General features: G+C 37.4%; 1 pseudogene; it reads right to left on the reverse strand.

Moving 5' to 3' along the window:
- Positions 1–463: 463 nt before the first annotated feature.
- Positions 464–560, reverse strand: LOC124525226 (uncharacterized; annotated as a pseudogene).
- Positions 561–19,337: the final 18,777 nt, after the last annotated feature.

Genomic DNA, 19,337 nt, shown 5'->3' on the forward strand with positions numbered 1-19,337 from the left:
TATAAATTATATCTTTATATAATGTTTATCTTTTTTTAAATTTTTTCTACAATTTTTAAGTCGGCTCCGTGCCAAATGTGGGGCTTGAATTTATGACTCTGAGATTGAGAGTTGCATTTTCTACCAACTGAGCCAGTCGGGTGTCCCTTGCCATTGTCTTTTAATCATATAGAAGAGAGTTACAAAAAACACATATAATGGTTTTTTTTTTTTTAATATTTTGTTTACTAGTGTTCTCTATTTTGTGTGTATGTAGATTTCGGGTTCATATCTAGCATCCTCTCATTTCAGCTTGAAGGATTTACTTTGATGTTTCTTATAGGGCAGATACGCTAGGCAACACATTCTCTTAGATTTTGCTTAGCTGGAAATGTATGAATTTCTCCTTAATTTTTAAAAGGTAGTTTTCCTGGATATAGAATTCTTGGCTGACCATTAGCACTTTGAGTAAGTCATCCCACTGAAAAATATGGAAGACTGTTGTATGTCGTCCTCATACAAGGGCCATGGTAATCTTCTCTGTATCATTTCAGTTGTTAGGCTGTGTGCTGGTAAAGCAAGGACTTTGGATCCCTCCGTACTACAGGAGAAATGAGGAAAACACGAAGGAAGCCACCTCTGTCCTTCTCTACTTTTTAAAATTTTTTGCATTAACTTAAATTAAGTTTTATATTATTGCATTTTATTTTATTTTTTTCAACGTTTATTTATTTTTGGGACAGAGAGAGACAGAGCATGAACGGGGGAGGGCAGAGAGAGAGGGAGACACAAACGGAAACAGGCTCCAGGCTCTGAGCCGTCAGCCCAGAGCCTGACGCGGGGCTCGAACTCACGGACCGCGAGATCGTGACCTGGCTGAAGTCGGACGCTTAACCGACTGCGCCACCCAGGTGCCCCTATATTATTGCATTTTAAAGAGCGCACGTGAGTGGGAGAGAGGGGCAGCGGGGAAGAGAAAGAGAGAGACCCTGAGGATCTTAAACAGTCTCCACGCTCACTGTGAAGCTCTGTCCCACGACCTGGGATCATGGCCTGGGCCAAAATCGAGAGGTGGATCCTCAGCCAACTGAGCCACCCAGGCACCCTTGTCCTTCTCTTAATATAAATCCTCCCTTTGCTACTTCTCACCTATTTCACGGAATATGATATGTAGAATGCAGCACCTCCCAAGGAAACAAAAGATTGTTATTTTCTGTCCAGTGGTCTAAGTGTAAGTCCCACTATCTGGGCATCTGATTGTTTTGTAACAACCTCTACTCAAACTCTTTCTTTGGATTTTAGTTTTCTACTTCCTCACGTACTACAGTACCATTCCTTTCACATAATTAATACATCTCTCACTTGACCTGGTGGTTTTCATTCATGGGAAGGAGATACACTCCTTTCATTTAAAGGAAATATTATTATATTTATTTCATAGGACACTTAAATGAGAGCTAATCAGCAGCGTTTAATTAAGTGGGATTTAAACACTTATTGTGTACCTATTATCTTAAGCTTTGGGTTAAGATCAAGTGTATTGGATACATATTATGTTCCTGGTACTTTGCTAGGTAGTGGGGATACATTAGGGAAATATCAGTCCCTGTCCTTATGGGGCTTACCAACTTTGGAAGAGCCAGAGGGGGAAGAAAAGAACAAATAGTAAACAAAAGATATCACTGACAAGCATTTTGTTCATCAGGCACGAAGTTGTGAGGGAATGATGGGGATTACATCGGATTAGTGAGCTAACAAGGGCTGTGAGGTGGCATTTAGTATATGTGCTGCCGAAGCGAGCACTCTGAGGTGGCATTTAATGTGAGCTCTGAGGGGCGCCTGGGTGGCTCAGTTGGTTAAGCGTCTGACTTCGGCTCAGGTCATGATCTCCCAGTCCGTGGGTTCAAGCCCCGCGTCGGGCTCTGTGGTGACAGCTCAGAGCCTGGAGCCTGTTTCAGATTCTGTGTCTCCCTCTCTCTCTCTGACCCGCCCCCCTCATTCAAGCTCTGTCTCTCTCTGTCTCAAAAATAAATAAACGTTAAAAAAAATTTTTTAATGTGAGCTCTGAGTAGTAAGAGGATGTCAAAATAAAGATATGAATGAATTAGTGTTGACTTATTTCTTAAGGCACACAAAATTTGTTGGTGTGAATAGATGAGCATTTTCTGACATACTGATGTACTTATCTACCTGTAGATGTGAACCACACTGAAGTGTTTGTGTGGAAATCATTAGGACTCTGCCAAACGAATTGCAAAGTCTGGCTGATTTTATAACGAGTATGTAGTCCTACCAATGTAATCCAATTTACTGCTATGATGACAGCATAAAAAGTGGACCATTACAAAACCAAACGTGAGATTTGCAGTCATTTAAATATCCCATGTGTCAAGAACTAAGGATTATTACAGGAACCCAACATATTTATTTCTACCTTCCTAATGTTGCATATCACCGAAGAGATGGCAATAACCAGAGAAAGCTGCTCAAAGGAAAATACTCACCTGATGTGTTTTAAAAAACGAAGAGAAATAATGTTTGTCTTAAGGATGGCTTGTCTCTCTAACTTTGGTAGGCCCAAAGACATTACTCAGACCTTTCTGATTTGTCTATAAATTTGAACTGGATTAAGATACCCATTTTAAGGTGGGCATAACAGTGGATAAGCTCATTTGTATTATGGATAGTTATATGCAGTTGTGGTAACAGGGGAAAAAAAACCCTATAAACTTCTGAGTATGTAGATTGATTTATAATTTCATTGGGTGTGGATAATGAAATTAAATGTAAAATATTGCAGAAGATAGACTGTGATTCTTTTATCAATCACAGTTTAATTTATGCTCATGAATGTTTTCGGTTTAAACAGAAATCCTAAGTAAACCATTTGGCATATACTTGCATTTTAAAGGCACATTGACTGGGGTGCCTGGGTGGCTCAGTCAGTTGAGCCTCCAACTCTTGATTTCGGCTCAGGTCATGATCTCACGGTTCCTGAGATCAAGTCCTGAGTCGTGCTCCACGCTCATAGCACAGAGCCTGCTTGGGATTCATTCTCTCTCTCTCTCTCTCTCTCTCTCTCTCTCTCTCTCTCTCTCTCTCAATCTCTCTCTCTCTGCCCTACTGTGTCTCTTTCTCCCCCTCTCTCCCTCAAAATAAATAAACATTTAGAAAAATTGAAGGCAAATTTGCCTACTGGAAGTAACAGGCTGTTTTGCAAGCATCACTGAAATATTAATTCGAGTAAAGGTTCCATTATGAGGTCTTCACCTTTTATGCTAGATGCCGGAGCAAGTCAAAATGGCATCTGCAAGTCACACGTTTTGAAGAAAGGCAGAATTCTATAAAAAGGTAAGAGATGAATTACAAAAAAAGCAGTTGTCATTTGATAAACAAATTATTGCCGTTAAGTGACTTGGGCATTTCAGTGAACTTTGAAGAGGTCCCACTATTTTTTTTTTAATGTTTGTTTATTTTTGAGAGAGAAAGAGAAGAGCATGAGCTGGGTAGGGATAGAGAGAGAAGGAGACAGAGGATCCGAAGCAGGCTCTGTGCTGCCTGGAGAGAGCCTGATGCCCTGATGTGGGGCTCAGACTCACAAACTGTGAAATGATGACCTGAGCCGATGTTGGACGCTTAGCAGACTGAGCCTCTCAGGTGTCCCCCCCCCCACCCCACCATTTTCTCTGCAAATATCACTGGCCTTTAAAAAGTAGTGTTACCAGAGAAGCCAAAGTATATTTCTATGCTGCATTTAAATAATTGAGTACAAAATTCAGTACAGTCAGATAATTACAGGGAGCAGAGAAGATGATCATTTCAATTCTTTCCTTAATTTTCCTTTGACACGTAGTAGTTGAAAATCAGTCTCAAAGGTCCAGGTGTGCTCTGGAGTGCAAGCCTGACGCCCCCACAGTAATTTTGGACAAGTTATTTTGACTCTACTTTTGTTTACTCAGCTGTAAAATGTGGATGGTAACCCGGGTCTTCTATGGTTGTTGTGACCATGAACTGCAATATTCTATGTAACCCACATGTAACATAGCCATTGCTTGATAAATATAGCCTTATTATTAGCAATGTTTATTTCCTCCAGAAGTGGCTTGAAAACTCCCCATTTTGCCTTGCTCCTGTAGTCACTAATTATGAACAAATTGCAACATTGCACTGGTGCTAGAGGTAGGAAAGGAGAACGTTTGCAGTGAGCAGGAGCAGCATTTCGGGTCCTGTGTTGCCACCTTACAGTTTTCCCTGTTATGTTTCTTTCTGGCAATTTTTTTCTCTTACTTTCATAACGGAGCATAATTAGAATAAACAACAAAATTCACACTGAAGATCATTCATAGAGTTCATCACCCCCTGTTTTATAAGTCTGGTTTTAGGATATTTCCATCTAAGGAAAGGACTCTAAGGACTTTCCCAAGTCCCCTGAGATAGCCACGCATGCCCGATGCTGGATTACAGCACACAGTTTGTCTCCTGCTTGGTACTTACCACAAAGACTTCTTTTTTGTTTGTTTGTTTGTTTGTTGGTCTTTTGTCTTTCCTATCATTGAAATGTAAATTCTCTTATGTCAGTGCCAAAGTCTGTCTTGTTCACCCCTCTCCCTGGACGCTAGCTCTATGCCAGGCACATATGGACACTCACTGTGTAGTAGTAGATGTTGATGATATTATCTTTTTCTTCAAACCATAATTCTCAACTGGCACATTTACATCTTGAATTGTCTTTCATTTTCTCTGGTATGTACTTGTGCAAGGTACTAAACACATGTGTTGAAGTAATGGAAATGTGCTTTGGAGAAGATGAGCGAGCCATTTATTTGTGATCGTAGAATCAGTCCTAAAACTTCAGCTACGGAGATTATAAGTGCCTGTCTTTGATTTGCTATAATCAACCATTTAGATTATGTTTATAACACATGGAACTAACGGGAGTTAATAACATTCTTTATTGGTGTCCATTAGCTCACTTTTTTTAACTTGGATTCTGACCGAATTATCTCCTCCTCAGTATACAGGAGAAAACAAACTAAATTAAGGTGCCCAAGTCAGTACATTTAATACAGTGTAGTATATTTTCCATCAGAAACTTGGTTACTACTTCAAGATTTAACCTTATTTTTCCATTAGAGGGTGATAGTTTATCTAGTATCTCCTCTAAGTCCAATCATTGTGTTAGATTCTTGCAAATTTTAGGTTCAAACACGTGTAGAATTTACATACAAAATTTACATACACATATATACAGTTTGTGATATAGCCATAAGGTAATTAGCAATTGGTTACAATTTGCTGCTAATGAGGTCAAGGGTACAGACTTACTGTTCCTCTGAGTATATATTTTGGCCCAGTTCCATTTCTGCAGATTTTACTCTGACCCCTGGGCTGCTGTTTCAAAATTGCTGATTGTCACTGGAGGAGGTCGTTTAGGAGGATGTGAGTGGTTCCCTGCTGACCCTGCACCTCTACTGGTCAAGGCTCTCAGCATTTCCCTGACAAATGGCATGTGTGGTGTGTTTTATCTTTGTATTCTCTTTATGTCAGGCTTTGTCCACAGGGATGAACATTAAAAGTTTTTTTAAATCAACAGGATCTAGAACATCATCTTTATATAGAGAAAGAAGCTTATTATTCAACAAAGCTTGAGATGAGCTTGATTGTGAAACTGAGGAGTATTTAATAGTTGTTTGCTATATTCCATCCTTTTGAAAACCTTTAATCAATACCTCTTCCATAACATCAAATGACATGGTGAAGTGTGATTTAGGGGAAAATGTGTGAATTAGAATCCTAGGATTCAGGCAGAAAGAAAAAAAAAGATAGATGGAATAGGGAGGCATCATTTATTTTGCTTTAATTTCTTGGTCTTTAAGAAAACACTATTCTTCATTTAAAAGGGAGTTATGGAACAAATATAGATATAATACTTTGGAGATTAAAAACGCACTTGCTGTGAAGTTTCTTTCTTTTTTTCCTTGAAGACTTGAGAACTTGGTATGCTATTTAATTCTTTAAATGTACTATGGATACTGTTATTTAATCTTTGAATTTTTTTTCTTTGCTTCATCTTCTTTTATGGATTAAGAGGCTTTATTCTGAAACTAACTCAAATAGGAGAAATGTAATAAAACCTAACTAAAAAAACAAAAACATTTATAGCTGATTCTCATTATTCATGGTAGTTGTGTTCTATAAAGTTATCACAAATACTAAGTAAATGCTGAACCCCGGATCCTGGGGAAATACAGGCTTCGGTTTCTATTAGCTTCTGGTCACAGCATTTCAGTCAACTGATCAATGCATAACTCTGTTTTAAGTATGTTTTTATGTAATCATTTATTTAATGTATATTGTTTATTCATTAATATTGGACTCAGGGCCAACAGCACTGTAACTCATTCCTGAATGAAATGTAATACAAATGTTTCCCCCCCAAGACATATCATATCATAGCCTTCTTGCACTTAGGAACACCAGGCAGTGCTTTCACAATGCTTTTAAACAGCAAGCCATTTTAAATAGCAAAATCACCAATAAAAAGCCTAAAAATGAGAAAAACTAAATAGATCATGAATAGGACTCTCATGTGCAGTATGGGAATTAAAAAAAGAAGGTAGAGAATCGCCTTGTTCAACTTCGGCTGAAACAGGTGTGTTAGGCAACTTAAATTTTTCTGTGCCCTGTGAATAGTTTGTATCTGACCTTAAAAGTGCTGTGAGTACTGATTTGAGGGCGATAGGTTAAATTTAGCTACTAGGTAAATTTATAAATATGGTGTCTGCAAATAATGAAGACCAGCTGTATAAGCATTTTAGGTTAGAAAAGAGAACTAGTTGTTCTCAGTCACTTAATGAGCCAATTAAAGACCATGGCTTAGTGTTTGCTTTCTTCTCTTGATTTCTTATTTGATTATTTGAGTGTCAAATTCTAACCAGTCATTCCTGACTAACATAATTTGGGAAGAAGCCATGCCTTGCTCGCTTACCACTTTCAACCCCTGGCCCTATACCTGGAGTACAGTAGGCATTCAGTTAAATCTTTTCAAGGTTGTATGAACCCCTTCCTTCATTTGTAAGAGGAATTTTGTGGAATTGCTATAAACATTAAATGTCATTAAGGTGAGTACACCTGTAACCATATGCAAAAATGTTAGCTATGATGATCATTGTAAATTATTTTTAATAAGAGTAACTCTTATTTGTATTAATTTATAAATGATATTATATAGATTAATACATTAATATAAGACCTTTTGTGAAAGGAAGATTACCTATTTAATACACATTCATTTTTTTTTTTTTGAATCTTTATTTTTGAGAGAGAAAGAGAGAGAGAGAGAGAGAGAGAGAGCAGGGAAGGGGCATAAAGGGAGACACAGAATCTGAAGCAGGCTCCAGGCTCTGAGCTGTCAGCACAGAACCTGATTCGGGGCTCAAACGCACAGACCATGAGATCATGACCTGAACCAAACTTGGACGCTTAACCTACTGAACCACCCAGGTGCCCCAATACACATTTAAAGTATAAGTCATTTATTTAGTAGGTCCCTTAAGGCAAGGGCAGGAGGATAGATTTGTTAACAAAGGAAACTGTTGATTTTTCAGTTGCTAAAGAAGAATGACTTTTGAATCTTTTTATCTCCTGGAAATATAAAATATAATCTTATAATAGCATCAGACACATCAGCCTAATTCTATTCCCTTATTTTTATAGATATTTTTTACCTGCATCTCATTTTTATTTTCACTTGCAGAGCAAATTGAATAAATGAACTATACAGTTTTCCTCATGTTGATTTTGGTTTTATTTCTCCTTTGTTCTTTAGAGGGAATTAAAGTGTCTAGGAGTGCGGAGGCAGCCCTACCAGCCTGGCCATATACTTGGTTTTCTGGTAACAGCTGTTTTAGGCCCATTGGTATAAATTTACTGTATAAATAATTTGGTTCATAGAAGTGATCAAGTAGTAAACAAATTCTGAACATTGGCATCTTCAGTTAATAGTATATAATTACTCTTCAAATAAGAGATTTTTAAAGGACATCTTTTTCTTCCTTTTTGAAATATTGACTTTTTGAAATATGAAATATGAAATATGAAAATTTTTGAAATATGAAAAAGATCCATATTTGCACTGGCTGCCTTAGAAGTGTTTGGTCTGTGCTTTTTCAAAATGATTGTCAGCAAACATAATGAGCCTTGGACCCATCCAGTAGCTTTGCTAACATATGTCTGCAGAAGGATTTTTAACATCCTGCTGACTGTGCTGGTCCTGTCGAGCCTCACAGCAGGAAAATTGTCTTTTGCAGCTCAGCTTATGAATATAACCTTTGTATGTTTGGAAATACTCCTTCTGAGGCAGGATTTATACTTATGCCTTGATTCCAAGTGTGTATTTTGATATCAGTGTTAAACAGGAGACAGAAGAGCTGACAGTGATTCCACTTGCACTTCTCATTATGTTAAAACTATCTGTTATCAGTATCTCATTCTTTATTGGATTTACTGCTTTGTATAAGCTCTGCAAATGATAAAGGTGTTTCTTACAAATTCACATTCCAGAAATGCTGGCTCTGTATTTTAAGTACTGTAAACATATCTAAGTGGCAGACATCATTTTCATTAAAAATGCTTTAAGTCAGGGGTGCCTGGGTAGCTCAGTTGGTTCAGTATCTGACTTCGGTTCAGGTCATGGTCTCACAGTTCATGAGCTTGAGCCCTGTGGGGAACTCTCTGCTCTCAGCACCGAGCCTGCTTTGGGTATTCTGTCTCCCTCTCTCTCTGCCCCTCCCTCCCTTGTACTTTCTCTCTGTCTGTCAAAAATAAACATTAAAAAAAATGCTTTAAGTCAGGACCATAAAAGGGTGTATTGTTACCGCCAAGAGGGCAGCTATTGCTTGAATGGGAACCTAATCTTTTAGGCCCTGATGGGGCTATCTGTGATAAGTACACATATTTAATCACAGACTTTTGTTTGCCTCTATCATGTATTTATTTAATTTGCTATTTTACGTATGGAAGTCAAGAGTCAGCTTTTATAGTCATTTAGAACACCCTTTTAAAATAATTATTTTCTAAAAATAAAATTTTTATATTAGAAACACTGTCTGCAGCACCACAGTGGAAATTAATAGAGCCAACATAATTAGTAAGTTTGATTCACCATGCCCCAGGAGGTAAATCTTGTTAAGGGGAGACCTTGATGTTCTTACCTAAATGAAGTACCAATGTTTTTTAATGATTATTATCAACCTGATTGACAGGCTTATGGTAAGACCAAATAATGTTTATTAATTATGTTTGCATATAAATATATAGATACAGCACAGTGCTTTATGTTAGTTTGTAAAATAAACATTGTATTTCATTTAAGTAATGAACTACTATGTAGTTATTAAAGCTGAGAAATGTTGAAGTAGAAACTTTAAAAGAAACGTGCTTAGGTGGGAAAGAAATATATTGGATTCGCTTAGGTGGGAAAGAAATATATTGGATTCTCAACCATCTCGATCTTTCCCCATTCTGAAAAAAATAAGCAAATGTGAAACAAACCAAAAAAAAAAACCCACAAAACAATAAATATGGAATATTTATTCAGAAATCAAAGGTCAAGCAGGATATGTTCCAATATTTGTTGAGATACTGTTGAATCTCCTGCATCTTTCACCTCTGTGCTCCCATCAAAGATTCCAAAGAATGAATCTGAGCCACTGTGACTTGAAGATGTCGTGAACACATTTGTGTGTCTTACGTTGTGCTTCCTGATGCTATTATGGGGAAAGTCTATCGAAGATTTTTAACAATAAAGGTTAGAATCATGAGGGCTGATTTTGAGTCTACTGACAACTAGAAAAATAATCAGAACTCATATTACTCATGTCATATTATTTGGTTGCATGTGCTTGGAAAAAACAAACTAGGGTTACGTTTAAGTGATATTTAAAAAACAATGACCACATACAAAAGACAATTTGTTGTTGAAAATGGCACATTTTCATTTGTTTTATGGCTGAATAGTATTCCTCTGTGTGTGTGTGTATCATAATTTCTTTATCCATTCATCCATTGGTATACACTTGGGTTATTTCTATGTCTTGGCTATTGTAAATAATGCTGCAGTGAACATGGGGGTGCATATATACTTCTTCTTCTTCTGATCATGAAATTATTGTATTAGCAAAAGTACACCACAGCGAACACTAATATAGTCCACGTAATTAATAAGTTGGATTCACCACATCCCAAGATGGAATGTATTTTGACCTTCAGAAATGAAGTTAACTGGAATTCAGCATTCCGACTGCCTGATTGGCATAAAGTTACAAGTCATTAATTTATTCCATTTTATTGATTTAATAAACATATATAGAATGCTTGCTATGTGCCAGACACTGTAATGCTATTGTAAGATATTTTAGATTACTTATTATTGTAATGATACTTACTACAATGATAATTTATTGACAGATGGAACTTGGGCTTTTTTCTCCTTCCTTCCTTCCCCCCTCCCTTCCTTTCTTTCTTTTCCTCCTTTTTTCTTTCTTCTTTCTTTCTTTCATTCTTTCTTTCTTTCTTTCCTTCTTTTATGTTTGCCATAAATAAGATTCCACCAATTCATTTCTCTTTATAAACACAATTTGCCTTCCAATCACTATCCCACATCTAACAGACCGTAGAGACAAAGCTGGACTTTATGTATTTGGGGGAGTGTCTATTAGAATAATAAGGAGCTAACGGTTCATGCAGAATTACTCTCCTTACATAAACAATTACCATGCCAAAAAGGTTAGGGAAGAAGTCAAGGAGCAAACAGCATTTAATTTGTGAGAGTTTCCAGTGCTCCAAAACCACAGAAGGAGCAGCTGCTTAAACATTACTTGCCCTTTGACTAATGGGCAAAAGCACTGAATGGGACTTACATGTATAAGACTTAAACAAAAGTACTACTACACCACCACCATGGGAAAAAAAACAAAAAAAAAACAAAAAAAAAAACTTTTCCAAAGTAGTTTGAAGTTATAATAAGAAAGAGACCACGGATGCAGAATTATCCATTGTTTTATTGTTTGAAAGTGTGGGGGAGGAAAAATAATTGTTCTTCTACTCTTCTAGTTTCTTGACTGAGAGTCCTCCTAATAAAAGACAGATTAACAGGAGAAAAAACAGTCAGCTGGCTGGTTAATTCAATTGGTTAGAGCGTGGTGCTAATAACAAGAGAAAAAACAAACATAAGTTTAATAACAGGTATACCTCTGATATATATGGGAGATGCTCAGGAAAATGGAGTAATTCTCAAAAATGGTCCAAGCCATCACCTTAAATACCTTCTTCAGCTAAACCAAAGATGTCGGAGGAAAGGGAAGGCCTGTCATGAAAGGTTACTGGGAAAAGCATAGTAAACAAAGATCAGGATGTTATGTAAATTCAGGTTGTTGCCTTACAGATATGAGCTTCTAGAGATTTAGTGATCCCTCCTGTTTGTGGTACAGCCAGGAAGACACTCTGACAAATGGTGAATTCTCTCGTAAATGTAAATGCCTCTTACAAAAGGGTAACTCTGAGTTTCTCCTGTGCCAGCTGTTTCTGAAAGATAATAAGCCTAAAATAATCCTCATGCCACAGAGGCATATTTTAGCTGGCATATTCTACTCCTCTTCAAAAGTAACTCTTTTTTCCTGTTCTGAGTCATCCCAGATTCAGACTTCTAGCAGGGTCCCCAAATAAAAATGTAAAGGGAAATGTTAGCCCTATTCTGAAACAATGAAAAATAAATTATCTGCCTTTGGGTATGCAGTTTGAATTGAAAATATTATTATGTCAATGAAGCTTAATTTGCTAAGCAAATGAAAAAGACTGATAAAGCACAGCAATGACTTTGGCTTTTCTTTTTTACTTCCTTTACTATTAACTATTTGCTACTTAGCAAATTTTGGGCCACTTACCTAGTGAAGAAGTATGCTCTGTTCTACTGATTGCAGGCTTATGTTTTAAGAACTGATTGTAAGTGGATGTATAAAATCATCATTTGGTTTGAGTTTAGAAGATAGAGCCATAGCACATCTCCTTTCTGGGGGAGGGTGGGAATCAGAATCACAGCATAACCCTCCCCAAGGAAATTCTCCTCTCATTTCCATTCAACTTTTCATCTTTTTTGTTTAATCTTTGATGTGGTTGGAGTTTAGGTCCCCTTTTGGAGAGTGCTGAAATTTATGTAGCATATTGTTTGGAATGTATTTCTTGAGTTTCTTGGTGCCTCAGTTGAATTTTCTATTTTAACATCCCATTACGCACTTAATTACTTAATTAGTAAATACTTACTTGGTTTTTGTCCAAACTGAAAATTATTACTGGCCTATTACTGAGTTAAGATCCCTACTCAAATATATAGATTTTTTAAATCTTTTATAGATGTTACAAGTGACAAAACTTAAGCTACTTAATACTAAATATAGAACTCATTACTTCATATTTGAAAACTATGTGAAAATATGGGTGGACCTGGCCTTACAGTCCTGGTACTAGGACTCAAATGCTTTTACCTCTCTCATACCCATCTCTGCTTTCTTCCTTTGGCCAGGGCCCAAGGGGACAAGAGCACCTGGCTCAAGGGGGTTTCCCACCAGACCAGGTTTGGCCACTTGTCACTGACAAAATCCAAAGTAGAGAGATGAATGGCAGTGTAACAATAAAGGGATTATTTTAATGAGGCCAACTCCAGGAAGACTGTGAACTAATGTCTCAAAGACTGCTTCCAAAGTGCTGAAAGTACTTCTAGGTTTATATAAGGAAAATGTCAGAGAAAAGTCGGTGGGTATTGTAGTTGGGTGGTAAAGGTCCTGTTGATCATTGTCTTGGGGTCCATCATGCAGGGTCATTATTGTTTGAGGAGGTAGTTTGAGTTCCCATCATGGGATGCTTTGCCTGCTGAGTCTTTTGTCCTAGTTAGATGATAAAGGGGAAAGATGAAGTTCAGATGTCCAGACTGAGGTTGAAATTGAGGTAGTTGAAGTCCTCGTTCATTTGTGAACATTTTTTTTCCTTTCTTTTTTTTCTTTTCTCATTTACTTCTCCATGAGTTTAGAACCATGGTCATTGGCTATTTCTGACTCATGCTTTCATAGATTTATGACCTCAAAGGAAAACAGGGTTTAGAAATTCTTAGGGAATCATTTTCATTGCCCATGCTTGGGTCACAGGTCCATCTCTTGGACCTATCACAGTGACCTAGAGAGGTTAGAGGTTGTGAGTGGCCCACCTTAGACCATGAGCCCACACCTGAAACAAAATTTGTGGGAGGTTATTTTAATAATGAGAGGAGGGGCACCTGGGTGGCTCAGTCAGTTGAGTGTCCAACTCTTGATTTCAGCTTAGGTCATGATCCCATGGTCATGAAATGGAGCCTTCCATCAAGCTCTGCGTTGGATGTGGAGCCTGCTTGAGATTCATTCTCTCTCTCTCTCTCTCTCTCTCTCTCTCTCTCTCTCTCCCCTCCCCCACAATACCTTGATTGTAATCTCTCTTTAAAAAAAAGGGCATGTGGGAGGCAGACATATAATAGTTGTTCATCCTATCATGAACAAAATACTATATGGGGGGAAATATGGGAGGAAAATAGAGTTAAGTTAGAGCAGAGCAGTTAAACTAAATGCACATAAGATTTTTCTTTTGGTTACTTAGAATATATATGCATATAATTTTAGCAGTAAGGTTGGTAGTGAATTCAGGGGGTAGAGTGAAGTAATAGGAGATGTAGAGAGGAGAGATTGTGCATTACAGAAGAATTGAAAGAAATTTTGGTGATCTGAAAATTAATAGGTGAAGAGGGCATGGATTGGAGAGGTATCAAGTGAAAGGACTACAACAGAGACCTGGTTAGATAAATGTGAGGTGATAAGGAGAGGAAAAGATCAAAGAGTGATATGGGTACAAGAATAGGGAAAGAAAAGGAATCAGAAAGTGTAATTTGTGGTGAGAAAATTAAACTGATATTATTATCATTATTTTTAAAATTTTTTTTAGAAATGTTTATTAATTTTTGAGAGACAGAGAGAGCATGAGTGGGGGAGGGGTGGAGAGCGAGGGAAACAGAATCCGAAGCAGCCTCCAGGCTCCAAGCTCTCACCACAGAGCCCGATGCTGGGCTTGAACTCATGAACCATGAGATCATGACCTGGGCCGAAGTTGGATGCTCAACCGACTGAGCCACCCAGGCGCCCCTCATTATTAATAATAATATTAATATTATCTTTGGTTTGCTCTTTCTTCTAGACTAGAAGATTTTGGCTTTATAAAGAAGCGTATTGTAATTTGAGAATTGTGAGTAAAATTAACTTTAGATTTATAAGCACCTTTCCATGTGGTATGAACAAATATAATAAAATTCTCAAGGAATAGGCTATTTTTAGTCAGTGGAAGGTAGAACATTATTATTTTAAAACCATACAATACTTAACACATTGTAGAGAGAGAACAAAGCTGTCTCCAATAATGCATGAATGCTCTGTATTATAGAAGTACTTTTCTGAGAGAACACTTGAAATACCATTTGGCTGTCCCTTCTCCCTAGTTTGCTTTGTATCCCATGGAGATGATCTGACCTTAAGCTTTTGTTAGCTTCAAAGAGAGCTCCGTGCTTGGCTCATCTCTGTGGGACTGAAGAAACACACCCTTCGTTAACAACAGGAACCAAATTGATTTTAATTTTGTGAATTCTTTACTCTGATTCAGGAAATGTTATCTGGCCATCTCTGTGGTTTAGTGATTATAGGGGGGGATTAGAGTTCAAAATACAAATGGACTCTGTAGATCTGGTATAGCTGTTAGGTCCAGAGGTAGAGGGTATTAGGTGGCCCTCTTGACAGTCATCTGCGATTATGTTAATAAACCTCCTGAGTGGACTTGTTCCACCTCAGTGTACAGCCTGTCTTCTTCACGGTTTTCAGTGCTTATAATTCTGGAAAGGTACATTATATCAATAATATCATTATCAATATTTAATCCTGGAATTATGAATGTTCTTTGGATATATCCAAAGAGCTTTCACTCAGAATTTCAGTGCATTATGTTAAATAGACATAAAACTATGTTCTTTTAGGAAATATATATTGGAGACTGAGATAATACAGTGGGTCAAATTATTACAGATTATTACAAATTACAAATTATTTTAGGCACAGGAAGCACTGTTTAAAACTGGTTCCAGTGCATGGTCTGATGCACAAAGAGAGGATCTGGGAACTTCATTCACTGGAGGTTGAGAACTTCCTTCCTTTTTTTCCTGTGCCTTATGATTACCTAAGGGAGAAGTCCTTGAACTCCAGTGAATGAAACTTCCAGGTTCTTTCTTGCTGCATCAGAGCACCTACTGGACCCAGTTTTACAGAGGGGATCTGTAAGTGACGTGTGACATTTTCATTACTTGCACAAATAGAGGATAGGTTATAAAAATCTCTATTTTATATTCACATAATTGCAGGGCTTTTTCCAAACACCATGCCCCATAAACCATAGCTCCCAGGTTTATTTACCAGAGGCCAAGCCTCACAGTCAACATTTCATAGAAAAGTGCTCTCCTGTCAGTCAGTGCCATTACCTTACTTTCCAGAAGGGGTGATCCCTTGGTCAAGGGAAAGAATGAATGCCAGACCTGCTGCATAGCCATGTTTTTTCTACATACCTTCTAGGCAATGCGGATATAGAGATGAGTAAAACGATCCTTGCCCTCAAATATTTTTACAGTCTACAGAGAGGAACGCAAAACCAATACCACAGATAACAAATCTGAAACCCTAAACATGGTACATGGCATATAATAGATCTCTCAATAGATGGCAGTATTTTAAAAAATAGTATTAACAAGGCAATAGTGAAGCTATAACATGGTTTAATATTATGAGAAAGGTGAAGTCTCGGTGGATAATACAATTGGTCCAGTTTCAAGTTTATGTTTTCTGCTGACATTTACCAATTTTTCATGTGCCAGATACTATATGAGGATAAATAAGACAGCAGTCTCAGTTCCTGTGAACTTTCAGCCTTAGAGGAGGCATAGCCAGCTAAACAAATAACACACTATGACATTATGTTATGTGAAATAAGTCTGACAGAGGAAGACAAATACTGTTCCAATTTATGTGTATATATTCTCACTTATATGTGGAACCTAAAAAAGCTTGAACACAGAGATAGAGTAGAATGGTAGTTACCAGGGTTTGGGGGTGGGGGCACTGGGGAGATGTTGGTCAAACTATGCAAACTAACAGTTATAAGGAAAATAAGTTCTGGGGAGCTAAGTTACAGTATAGGAACTGTAGTTCAGAACACTGTGTTATACTTGCAAGTTGTTAACAGAGTAGAACTTAAATGTTAATGCCACACACACACACACACACACACACACAAATGTAATTATGTGGGATGATGGAGGTGTCAAAAGCATACATTATGATAAGGGTGCTTTAAAAAATCTATTGATTAGCTTTAGCAGAGCAGCAAATTTGGCTTCCAGAAATGCAGAATCAATGTACAAGTTAAATCTTTAGGGATGAACAATCACTTATTGAGTAAAGCAAGAAGATAAAGGCGTTTCAGGGAGAAGGAATAATATGGGCAAAGCAGAATGGCATGGGGAGCTGGGAATACTTAAATTGGTTTTCCCTGGATGATGATGAGAGAAAACACTGGAAAAGTAGATTGGAGTCAGATGATAAATGGTGCCAGCAAGAATGAATTATAATAAAAATGACAAACATTGCTACTGAGTTTTGAGAAAGATGTTCCAGGTACAATATTATATACAAATGTTGTATCTTGGGTGATTATAGCATTTTAGGAAGACAGAATTAATATCTGGATTTTAAAAATGATAATCTAGTCCAACAGCTAATTAGATATGATGTTGGGATTTGCATCCAGAACTAAATTACTGAAAACCCATTCTATCTCTTTGATATCTCCATGATTCTAGTTCCCATAGGCTTGGAGTTTGCACACTGCCTTAACCTAATAGGGAAGTAAGGAAACCATATAAGCAACAGTTAGTCCCCAACCAGAGACTATATCTGTATGGGTCTGCAATAGTGAGCTTGCTTGGAAATATGATATCAAAACAAGTTCACTACTGCTCCCTTGTCCTTTATGCCAAGGTTGCAACTCCTGGCCTCTCTCTCTTTTTTTTTTTTTTAATTTTTAATGTTTATTTCTTTGTGAGAGAGACAGAGACAGAGTGTGAGTGGGGGAGGAGCAGAGAGAGAGGGAGACACCGAACGGGAAGCAGGCTCCAGGCTCTGAGCTGTCAGCACAGAGCCCGACCTCACAGACCATTAGATCATGACCCTAGCTGCAGTCGGATGCCCAACCATCTGGGTCACCCAGGCACCCCTGGCCTCTCTTTAACACAAAGTGTTTGACCACCTCCACCTTGAAGGTTTCGATAGGGAAATGAAAAGATTATTACTGAGTTTCAGAAAGATATATTGGTCAAAAACTTGAAGGAAAATGGAAGTTTATAAAATACAGGTTTAGAGAAAATTATTAGAAGCCTGCTGTAAAAATTGACAAGAGTGCGAAGCAATACTATTTTTCCTGCTTAAGAGAATTCATAGCCAAACTCCTACTAGCAATTCTAACCCAATAAAACAAGCAAAAGTGACTTGTTACAGCCAGCAGTTATATCTGGGTTACCATTATCCTTCACTGAATGATTCAACACTTAATGGAGGTGATTTTTGGTTGCTCAGAGAAGGGATTCTTCTGCAATTATATAGCTCTTTGCTGAGACTCAGCATTGTGTAGTCAAAAGTGTAAGGAGCAAAACATAGAATTCTTGCTGTGAAAATCACTTCTTCTAAAGAGATGCTTCATTGCCATATAATAGTTGGCACTGTGGTGCTTTTACTTTATGGAAATTGCCTTCCTGCCTGGGGCTTTTCATCCAAAAAGAAGTCACTTCTTTGGGTGACTGGGTGGCAGCTTTCATTTATCAATTATTCTGTAATAAATTACACTGTAGTCTACCTGATCGTGAATAAATTTTACTTCCTTTTTGACTCTTAGCTATGTCAGATTCAGACTGCATGACAGACCACAATGTTTATGAAAACAGAGTATCTCTGCAGCTATATTGTTTATTAATGGTATGTTAGTAACAAAGAAGGATAGTTTGAGTTCTCTCATTCCAGGGGAAGAGCTCTATAACAAAGAAGTACCAAGTAGCTAAAAGTCACTTTTAGTTCGCATAACGTTTGATCCAAACATTTACCTAACACCTTCTTTGTCACTGTCGCTTGCTAGTGACTCTGGATATTTCAATGAATATAGTAGTGTCTTTGAATTGCAAAATACAGCATAAAAGAAAGTTTTTCTAGAGTTGAGAATATTCTTTGTATTCAGGGACATCTAATTGTTAACAAAAACAAAATTCAGTTGAGTAACTTTAAAGATCATCTTGGCATTATTTAATGATTCATGAATTGGGCAGCATCCCATCTAGCAAACAGAATGGAACTCTGAAATGCTGTACAAAATGGGAGAGACTTATAGGCACAAGGGGACAGGAACAAGGAAAGAGTGGATTACCTCACCTGTGTGGTCTATCAAGCGGATTTCGTCACTACTGCTGACCAGGAAATTCCTAGTTGCCTGCTTTAAGGTTATACTCCAGGGTGAGATGGAAACTGCCATTTTGTTATGTATTAAGCCTTGTTTTGGTGATGTGAGGCCTAGTACAAGTGACTCCATTTTGGTCCTTAAAAAAAAAAAAGTACACAGTAAATAAACTAATGGTGAAAAGGTGATGAATTTAAGAACATTCATAACACCTGCAGTGACCTCTATCCTAATTATTATTTTATCTATCTGTCTATCTATCTATCTATCTATCTATCTATCTATCTATCCATCTATCAGGAGCACATGTAGGGGAGGGACAGAGGGAGAGGGAGAGAGAGAATCTTAAGAAGTCTCCATGCCCAGTGTGGCACCCTGGGACTCAATGTCACCACTGTGAGATCATGATCTGAGCCAAAATCAAGAGTTGGGCACTTAACCGACTGACCCCCTCCCAATTATAAATTTATAGCCCAATAAGTTTGAAATCTTTCAGTTTTCAATTATGATTTTCCTAAACTGAAATTAGAATAACTAATAACTTGTGACTTTCCCAGGAAGGGTCCCATGACTTTTACCTGTTAATTCTATGAATATCACTCTATAACTTGCCTTTTTTACCTAACAGAATGTCATAGATATATGATATCATTTATGTAACAATGGATACATTATGTACTATATTATATATCATATATATTTCTACAGAAAAGTTTCTGGAAGTGTTCATACTTTTTTAATGTTTATTTTAT

This window comes from Lynx rufus, unplaced genomic scaffold, assembly GCF_022079265.1.
Source record: "Lynx rufus isolate CCGP_SWC_20201006 ecotype Redwood Valley unplaced genomic scaffold, mLynRuf1.p SCAF_4, whole genome shotgun sequence".
In the NCBI taxonomy this organism is placed as follows: Eukaryota; Metazoa; Chordata; class Mammalia; order Carnivora; family Felidae; genus Lynx; species Lynx rufus.